Source organism: Nannospalax galili, unplaced genomic scaffold, assembly GCF_000622305.1.
Source record: "Nannospalax galili isolate Female #2095 unplaced genomic scaffold, S.galili_v1.0 scaffold324, whole genome shotgun sequence".
NCBI lineage: Eukaryota > Metazoa > Chordata > Mammalia > Rodentia > Spalacidae > Nannospalax > Nannospalax galili.
In genome coordinates this window covers 2,537,873-2,548,709 of record NW_008353027.1, presented here as the reverse complement: position 1 = coordinate 2,548,709, position 10,837 = coordinate 2,537,873, and the positions used below count along the sequence as shown (strand labels likewise).

The 10,837-nt window shown below is 42.2% G+C and overlaps 1 pseudogene; it reads right to left on the bottom strand.

The window, feature by feature from the left end:
* Positions 1–4,164: 4,164 nt before the first annotated feature.
* LOC103747782 overlaps positions 4,165–10,837 on the bottom strand; it is a 12,382-nt pseudogene continuing 5,709 nt past the window's right edge.

The following is a 10,837-nucleotide window of genomic DNA, read 5'->3' as shown; positions in this document are numbered from 1 at the left end:
TCTTCTTCTTCTTCTTCTTCTTCTTCTTCTTCTTCTTCTTCTTCTTCTTCTTCTTCTTCTTCTTCTTCTTCTTCTTCTTCTTCATCTTCTTCTCCGAGAGGATCTCACACCTTGTAGCCCTGGCTGGTCTGAAACTCTCTATGTAGACCAGCCACCATATGGGTGCTGGGAGTAGAACCTGGGTCCTGCAAGAGCAACCGGTGGTCTTAACCACTGAGTCATCTCTCCAGCTCCTGTATGTAGATTTTGAACATGGTAACAGGGACATAAGTTCCCACAGTATAGCGCTTATTTGGTGAATCCTCCCCCTCGTTACGTTTTCTGGAAAAAGGTACATGGAAACAATACAGAACATTCCTTATACCTCTGGTCCAAACAACTTTGCTGAGCCTGGTACCAGTGGCATATCTGGAGTCCCCGGTACCGGTGACATATCTAAAGTCCCTGGTACCAGTGGCATATCTGGAGTTCCTGATACCAGTGGCATATCTGGAGTCCCTGGTACCAGCAGCATATCTGGAGTTCCTGGTACCAGCAGCATATCTGGAGTCCTGGTACCAGTGGCATATCTGGAGTCCCTGGTACCAGTGGCATATCTGGAGTTCCTGATACCAGTGGCATATCTGGAGTCCTGGTACCAGTGGCATATCTGGAGTCCCTGGTACCAGTGGCATATCTGGAGTCCTGGTGCCGGTGGCATATCTGGAGTCCGTGGTACCGGTGGCATACCTGGAGTCCCTCGTACCGGTGGCATATCTGGAGTCCCTGGTACCGGTGGCACATCTGGAGTCCCTGGTACCAGTGGCATATCTGGAGTTCCTGGTACCAGTGGCATATCTGGAGTCCCTGTCTCCTTCATGGTGAAATTCTGGATTCCTTTGAGTGTCCAAAATGGCATGTTTCTTGAAGCCCACTCCATGGGCGCATTTGTGAATGCTGGTGTATACCTGGTCACCATCTTGTTGATGACAGAATGGCCCTTCTTCTTGCCGCACTTCTTTGCTGGATCCATTGTGCTGGGCCCAAATTGGAAAGGAAAGGTGTGAGGGTATATATATATATATATATATATATACATATATATATATATAGTGTTTATCATTGCATACGAAAACATGTTTTTCCTATATATAAGTACATATACATATACATATCCCCCCATACTACAAGAGGAAAATTTGGGTCTCTTGGATTGCTTCTTAAATAGTCCTGACACAAGAGAGAAAGTCAAAGGCAATAGCCGGTGCTGCACTTTGCAGTTTTGCTCAGCTTAGCCCTATGCACACAACTACTCACATGGCATAAATAAGTCATGTCATTTTCCAAAGGACAAAAGAACTCTACTTATCAAGACAAAAAATATATATGGTATGACCGTTCCTTCAAGGGTGAGGCATATTGTGTCTTTTTTAGAAAGTTTGTTGCATTTCCCTGGTTTCAGTGATACTCTCATCTCAAAATCACTTTGGGACAAGCAACTCTAATTTTCATCCGAATATTTTTTTGGCAGAAGCTGTTGAACTATGTCCTATGGGACAATATTAACTCATATTAGTCAAAACTTTTTTTGTTTTTATTTTATTTTATGAGTGTTTTGCCTACATCTTTGTAAATGCACCTGCACCATGCAGTGTCTGTGAAGGACAGAGAGGGCATTGAATCACCTGGAACTGGAGTTGCAGGTGGTTGTTAGCTGCTATGTGGATGCTAAGATTCAAACCCAGGTCTTCTGTAAGAACAGCCAGTGCTCTTAACCACTGAACCATCTCTCCAGCTCCCTAAGTTAAAATTTTAATGCCATTTCAGCAGAAGTATAGTTTCCTGTATGAGTTTCTTTTTTTTTTCAAAAAGATTTATTTTTATTTTATGCATATGAGAGTGTTTCCATATGCCTGTGGGGGCCAGGAGAGGGCACAATATCTCCTAGACCCAGAGTTATGGGTGGTTGTGAGCTGCTATCTAGGTGCTGGGAACTGAACTGGGTCCTCTGCAAGAGCAGTCAGTGTTCTTAACCACTGAGCCATCTCTCCAGCCTGAGAATGAGTTTATCTCAGACATCCTATAATAAACACAACACAATCTTGGAAAGAGTGCACATGGAGGGGTCAGAGACATGACTCAGTTCACTGTGTTTTTTATTGTTTCTTCTGAAGAATGTTTATTAAAACATGTAAAAGGAGATGGTGAAGACTACCTTCTTACCCTAGGTGAGAGATAATATTCTTCTTGCTTATAAAAATCTTTTCTCTGTAAACCAGGCTTGCTTACTATTTGCCCAACTGTGTTGGTATGACACTACCCATTCAGTTAAAACCAAGACAAAGGCTCCTAATTTATATGCAATATATATGTATATATAAGCAGCAATACATATGCTCGTGATTTTCTCTCTCAAGCAGGTTCATAATAATGCCATTTGTTTTTTGTGTTGAGAGGTTAAAAGAATTAATGAAGTAGCTAAGAAGTAACAATAAGTTGCCAGTACCCACCAGTGTCGCCATCCCTTAACACCTTACTCTTTTCATTCATTGCATTGCTTTTTTTTAATTTAAGGGATTTATTTTATTTTTATTTATGTGTATGTGTGTCTATGTGCATGCCACATGTGTTCAGGTACACACAGAAACCAGAAGATGGCATCGGATCCTCTGGAGCTGGAGTTACAGACAGTTGTGATCTGTCAGATGTTGATACTAGAAACTGAGCTCAGGAAGAACAGCAAATGATCTTAACAACCGAGCCATCTTTCCAGCCCCTTATTTATTTATTTTTTGATGCAGGATCCCACTATAACTCAGAGCTCAAACTGGCCTTGAACTTGTGAACCTCCTGACTTAGCTTCCCAAGTTCTACAGTTAGTTATAGGCCTGTGTTGTCACACCTAGTTTCATTATGTTTTTTTTTTTTTAGACTCCTTCGAATTAGTGCAAAAGATTTGGTAGTGAATTAAGATACCTGCTTTCAATTGTCAGTACCACAAGGATTCCAGGGGATGGAGACCGCAAGTGTGACCAGTAGCATCTGTCTGGTCCTGCTCACACCTGGGAGCCCTGCATATCTGCCAGTTTGTACTGCTACACAGGATCACAGCCTTAAACTGCAGTCGCACTGTTGTGGTATACATTTAGAGGTGGACAGTTTGAATCAATTTAAGCTGAGTTCAGCCATAAGGGAGGAGAGGAATGACCTTACTGTATGTGCACTGTGTGTGTGAGAACATGTTTGCCTCCTCCTTCATTTGAAAGCACCACTTCTCATCTCAGGTAGGGATTGCCTTCTGTTTTCTGTTATCTCTAGACTTAGTTTGTGTCCTACTCATTTCATTTTGTACTCAGATTTAACTTTCCCTGAGTGTGACCATTGAATTGCTGACTTCGGATTTGACAGCCACGCTTTCACCTGAGTTCTGTGGATGCCACATTGGTCCCCAGAGTTGACCGCTGAACCTTGCCAGCGCTATGGCTCCAGTCACTGCAGTACAGAGGTACATCTGCCTGTCTGAGGGAGGCTGCTATCGGCACTGACGGTTTCGGAAGTAAGTGGCACGTGTCTACTGTCCATGGTTCTGAATCACCACTGAACTGAACCGTGTGTTCTGTTTGTTTTTTGTTTTGTTTTGCTTTTTTTCCTATGAACTGCTTTTGTCCTTTCGTCTTGTTTTCCAACCCAGTTCATGGTCCAGCCCTCCAGTCTTATTCTTGCACACATTGGACAAAAACCCTGTTTTATTTACTTTTGTGAGCATCTGAAACTCTTTATTGGACATCGTCAATAGAGAAGGAGAGAAGACTGGGCAGAAGAAAAACAATGGACACAGATCCGCATGGACAGACCCACTTCATCTGGGTACATCTGTGTCCCCAACCCGGGGGACCCACCTGGCTACTGCTGCCCTTCCCGGGACCCCAGGACTTTGGTATAACGCTGATGTAGGAGGGGGAGCTGCAAGCAAGTGGAGCCCCTCAACTCACAACAGAGAACTGGGAGAGCACTGGGGACTTGGAGGTGGGGCCAGTGGAAAGGGGATATGGGTCAGGTCCTGGGCCTGGCTGTGGAGGGCAGAAGAAAATGGGGTCCAGGAGCTGTGGACACAGTGTTTAGTTTTCCTTTGGAGAGAAGGGCCTGCAGAGGCCTGCAGGGCAGAGGTAGCAGTTGTTGGGCAGGTCACCTGTTGATGTCTTTCTCATCACCTGCCTTGGGGACAGCTTCCAGCAATGGGGTTCCAGGGCCCGCCTCCTCCTTGGTGTGGCCAGACTTAGAGTTAGGGACCCAGAGAACAGAGTCAATGCAGCATTGCATGTGGTACTTGGCGTCAGTAGGATCCATCTTGCTGATTGCGTTGTGGAGCACCTACATGTACTTCACGTCAAATCACTTCTGCAGTTTCTCTGGCAGGGATTCATAGACTTCATCAGGTCCAGGCTGATGGAACCCAGGCGCTTCTTTCGCAGCTCTTCCTCATACTCCTTCAGGGCTTTCTCCATGCGCAGTGGCACCGCGGTCCAAACGCTCCTTCGGGCCTCCAGTTCGTACTGGAAATCCTCCATGTACTGGTGGGCCATGGTCTTAGTGAAAAGCTGCTGAAGCAGGCTCAGGGGTTGACTTTGAGGCTATCAGCCAGCTCCAGGATAAACTGCACCACCATCGTCTGGTGGGCCACCTGCTCCACCAGCACATATTTCTCTTCCATTTCCAGGTTAAAGTATCATTTGGCAAGGTAGTTGGCCACCTCTTTGCACAGCAGGTGGACATTATCAAACAAGTAATTCTGGCTGTCATTCCAGCGAAAGTAAAATGTCAGATATAGGCTATTGTGAATCAGGGGCAAAGTACACGTTCTGCATTCAGGAGCCTCTGGGTTTACTCTCCAGCACACAGCTCCAGCACCACACACACACACACACACACACACACACACCCCAGATATAGTAATGAAGAGATGGCTTAGCAGTTAAGAGCTCTTCCAGAAGATCTGGGTTCAGTTCCTAGCACACACAGGTGGCTAACAACTATCTGTAAGTCCAGTTCCAGAGGATTGGATGACCACTTCTGGCCTCTAAGGGCATTTCACCACATGAGTATATTCACATATATGCATACATACATACATTAATTAATTAAACAACAAATACCAGGTATATGTTAAAGTTACTTCTGCACTTTTTTGTGTAAAGATGATGGAAATATAATTATGTCATGTCACAGTAACATGGTTATTAAGGATGTGAAAACTACCTACAGGGTCAAACCCTGCTATTTTATTTTACAAGAACTAGTTTTTTAATTGGTAAGATTTATACTTAATACAATTTATTATTTATTATTTTGTGTCTTTTTTTATTTTTTTTTATTTTGAGGATGGGTCTCCCTGTAGCCCCAGCTGTCCTGGAACTCAATATGTAGACCAGGCCACCTTGAACTCACAGAGATCCACATGCCTCTGCCTCCCAAGTGCTGGGATTAAAGGCATGCACCACCATGCCCAGCTTCTTACTACAATTTAAACTATGTATTATTTTTACTTTATGTGTATGAGTGCTTTGCCTGTGTGTGTAAGTGCACCACATGCAGCATTGTTGGAGGCCCGGAGAGGGCATTGGAGTCACTGGAACTGGAGTTATGGAGGATTGTTAGCCACCATATGAGTGCTGGGAATTGAACTTGGGTTCTCTGCAAGAGTAGTAAGTGCTCTTAACTACTAAACCATCATTTATAGGTTCACAATTTTGGATTTTTAAAAGACAAACTTTTTAAAACTATAAAGCTGAATAAACTATGAAAACCAGAATGTTTTTTTTTTTTCTTCTCACTTAATACAATGTCTTCCCTTATATGATACTAGTGTCAATTTTGCTGTGTGGAAATTTAGAACACAATATTCAAAAAATTTAATGTGGGCATACAGATTTTTTTTCTCTTTTGACAGTGTCTCACCTTGTTGCTCTGGCTGGCCTGGAACTCATTATTTAGACCAGGCTCATCTCAAACTCACAGAAATCCACCTGCTTCTGTCTCCCGAGTGCTAGCCTTAAAGGTATGCCACCATACCCAGTCCTAAATATTTAAAAAGTATTTTATTTATTATTTTTTATTTTTATGAGTATATTGCCTGCATGTACATAAGTGCATCCATGTTGTGCAGTACCCACGGAGATTAGAAGAGGGCATTGGATCCCCTGGAACTGGAGTCATAGACAGTTGTTAGCTGCCATGTAGTTGCTGGGAATCAAACCCAGGTCCTTTGCAAGAGTAACCAGCAGCCAGCACTCTTAACCATTGAGACATCTCTCCAGCCCCTAAGTCCTGTGTATTTTAAGATGAAAAAAAGCAAAGCGAGGAAGAAACTTCCCAAGCAGGAGAGCCATACAAAATTCTCTGACCTATCTCCCCAGAGAGTAAGTCCTAATATCTTTATTTCAGAGAGGTCTGCCCTGCACTTAGACCAAGAATCTGAACACACAGGTTTTGTGAAGTTTGCTGCCTTTAGATCATACCCTTTTGTCCTCCAATCTGACTCCGCATGACTATCTATAAAAATATACAATTTTCCTTGAGTCTCAAGTCTTTTCCAAAATCTCTTGTGTCATGCAAGATTTATATTAAGTAAATGAATGATGCTTTCCTCTTGCTAATCTATCTTTTGTGACAGCCACGCCAGCCTACCAACTTTTCAATTAGTAAAGAAAAGATTCAATGCTTTTCTTATCTCCCCCAGTGTGCCTTATCTTTGTAGAGCTTTAAAAATGTGAATTAAAATCTGTCTGTAGGCCAGGCATGGTGGTGCACGCCTTTAAGCCACTAGCACTCAGGAGGCAGAGCTGGGTGGATCTCTGTGAGTTTGAGGCCAGCCTAGTCTAAACAGCAAGTTCTAGGTCAGGCAGGGCCATGTAGAAAGATCCTGTCTCAAAAAAACTATCATGTGTAAATATATACATGGTTTTATTGTATATGTGAACATTTTGCATAGTGCTTTTCACTTTTCTGCTGAAGGATCCAGGTCACACTGGCTCCATTTTTTTAGCAGCCTCCATCTTGTCAGCCTTAAGTCTCTGTTCCTAGAAACTGTACGTCTCCTTTGCCCCATACTGCGGGCTAAGATTAGACAAGCTCAGATGTGCCTTCCTGAAACCGATCAAAATTGCTGACCATAAAAGGGCATCCAGAGGCCAATAGGGGCACCCTACTGTAAAAGGAAAAAATGAGACATTTCAAGCGGCTGACCATGACTATAACCAATGAAATTTCCCCCAATACGAGGAATTCAGAGTTATCCAATCAACTCAAAGGTCACCCAGTTTGCGTGGGCTTTTTTAAGAGTACCCAATAAAAACCCCCACTCATTGTTGGTCAGGGCTGGACTCCAGTCATTGGCCCCTGGAGTCTGTGCCTGACTGGTTGTTCAAGAATTGTAATGTTTTTTAAAAAGATCTTCTAAATTTTGAATTTTGGTGGGTGGTCTCCAATCATTCCCGAACCTCGGACCCAACATTATGGGGGCTCGCCTGGGATTTGCAAATATTGGACACACCCCCTTTTCTGAGAAAAGCGCTTGTCTGCTGGCTTCGGTGAGTTTTCCTCTGGTTTCTGTTTCTGGTGTCCAGACAATCTGGGGCTCACAGGAGACCAGGCGGATGAGCTATTGGTCTCAGAGCCGGAGGGTCCGGGGGATGCCCCGACTCCTCTCCTGGTGTGGGATCCAGGGGGATATTCTGGCCTGGCCCCCTTTGGAAAAGGAGCAGTCTTTTTGACTGACTCCTTGCACTGCGAAATCTTTCTGCCAGCTTGCAGAGAGCTTCCTTCTTCAGTTCTCTGTGCTTCCTTCTTGCAGTTTCGTTTTCATTGCCGTGTAATTCTCTTGTTTCTGTTTGCCTTCTCTGGCTGCACCCCCTGACACGAGCCCAGCAGCCCCCTGCCCCAGAGAAGGAATCAGAGCACCTTCCCTCTCCCTCCTCGGCCTTGAGTCTCGCCTCTCCTGGCCCAAGCCCACTGCACACTCGATCTCGGGGAGGGGAAAGAGTTGTTTTCCAGCATAGCTTGTAACTAGGAATGAAGAGATCCAGAGAACTTGCTTGGCATTACAGCTACTATGGTTGGTGAGAGACATGGATCCCTTTGATTTGCTTTTCTATTTGGGGCCTATATATATCTGAGGGAACTTTCTCTTTTTATACCAAGTATAACTTAACTGAGGTGTTTTGTAAAAGTAAAATTGGTTGCTGTCTGAATTTAATCTGTGAGGCATGTGAATCCCACAGGGCTTGTATCCTGGTGGGGGATGGGCTTGTTTTATCATGGGACTGTGCTCACTAACATGGCCATGTGGCCTGGTTGGCTTCATGGCTGCTGACCTCACCAAGAGGGAGGCAAACATGTGACCTGGTCTCCACCTTGGTTGATGACATCATCAATATGGGGACAGTCTCATGGTTTGGTTGCCATCTTGGACAATATTTTCAAAATGGCGGTGACCTGTGTGACCTTGCTGCCATCTCAATGCAAACACATGGCATGATTCAAAATGGTAATACCTAGAAACCTACTGGTACCAGAGATACCTAGGAGTTCCCTGAACTACAGGCATTTAATCAAATGTCCTAATTCTCTTGCAATTTATTTTTGTTTTGGATTCTTAAAGGGATCATATAAAAGCAATACATTTTAATTTCAGACTAAGGAAGTAATGCCAGATCTCCACAATGGGAGTCTAGATTTTTCCCTGTTTCTAAAGGGGATTACTTTAAATTTTAACTTCTTGTATGGTATAGTTCCTGGTTTTTAAAGAAGGCTTTTAAATTTGTTTGTCTTGTAAAAATTACAATGTACTTTATGCATACACTCAACAACCTCTAGACATCTCTGAGAATTAGCTCATAACTGTTCGCTACGGTGTGTCTTCTTAGAAGCTGGGCAGTGAGATGATTTTGGGTTTTTTCCTTTGCAGTCTTCCTCCCTTCTTTCTCGTAGAAAACAAAAGACCACCCTGAGCCTGAGCTGTTTCTGTCCCAGACTGCCAGCCCTGCAGACCTGGCATGCCGGCTCCTCTGACCCTGGGTGCTGTGCTGTTGTGCTTTCACCTCTCATTGTAAGTTCCTGCATGCTACTATGGGAAAGAGTTAACTGTAGACAGCTGTCATTGAATCATACTCATGAAAACTGTTTTCTTACTCTACTTTTTAATGAAAACTGTTTAAGCATTAGCTTGATCATACTGTATTCTGGCTATGGTTAGTCTTGAATGCAAATGAAATGTATGATTCTGTTTTCCATCATTTGTTGAGACTGAAACTCAGAAATATTTGCTGCATTAAAATATAAGTGATAGTTTTGAAAATGCTTTCTTCAAATGGAAGCCTTCATGTCTAGCTTTGTTCAGCACAGCCATTTTTGAGATGATATTTTCATATATTTCATATATATAATATATTATATATGTGTATGCTGTAAACATCAATTTGATAATGCTTAAATATGTACCAGTTGCTTCATTCTACCTCATCAGTGTGAATGGCTTTGTCCAACAGAGCCATTTTGAGATAAGAGTCTCATATGTATACATACACATGTATATAGATGTATATGTAAAGTACTGCTGGCTTTTAAGAGTTTCTTTTATATGTATCTTACCAGAATTTCGTCAAGGTAATCGGTCTTGGTTTTGAAACTGGTTTGTTATGACATTGTGTCTAACCACAGTATTTATTGAATGAGACTGTTATAAATGTGTAGACTTATATTTAATACTAATGGAACAATTATTAAATAATAACTTACTAATATCAAATTGACTTGTAAGTAAGGTGTCTTGTAAACTAAAATTGTTAAATTACAACATGGTTCCTTTTAAAAATATAAATTAACTTTTAAGGAATGATTGCTTCTGCTCCAAGGTGCAATTTATCTTTATGTTTAGATATGTTTTATATAGAATAAACATTTTCCAAGACTGTGTAAAACATCTCTAAACCTTTAAAGGAGACTTGGTTGTTTAAAACCTGCTTCAAGGCTTACAAGGACATCTCAAAGTTTATACAATATAATAATATATTTAAGATAATTATTCATCTCTCTATACCCTCCTGTATCTAACTTCTACTTTGATTCCATACCCTGCCTCAGATCCCCCTGCCCCTGCATCCCCTCATGGACAGGACCCCCCTCCCATCTCTCCCACTCCAACAGTTATAAAGTCTAAACAGGGTTATAGCACAGTTTTCCCTAATTGATTATGCTGCAGGTTATAAATATCAATTCAATAATGTTTAACTATGTACTAATTGCTTTTTTCCACCTAAAGCAAGGTTTTGGTAGACTACTCTCTAAACTACATAAGGTAAAATATTTTTAACTGTCTTATTTTTTCTATAAGGTTTACCTGGAAACTTATAAAACACAATATGTATATGGGTAATATTAATTTATTACATTATCTTATAATTTAGATTCCGTGTTCTTTTAATAAGATGATGCTACACACTACTTTCTTCTGAGTCAAACAACTACCATTGTCATGACTTCAACTGTTTCTACGAACAAAAGATCATCACAATTGGACTTGTGGACTTAAGTATCTAATTAAAGGAGGAGGGTAATCAGGACCACTGGCTCCTCACTTGAGTATCCAGCTGCTCTTCCCAACCAACTGTATGTAATTTGGCCCTAATCATACATGGTCTCCTGGGTTTGGGGGGGACTAAAGTGTATTATCTTGGGAAGGCTAGGAAGAGAAGGCTTGATCCATGCTGGGTTAAGGCTTTCCAGTGTAAATACTCTCAGGTCACTCATATATCTCAGCAACCCCTCAGTCATCTCTGTAACTGAGCTCAATAAATTCATTGGT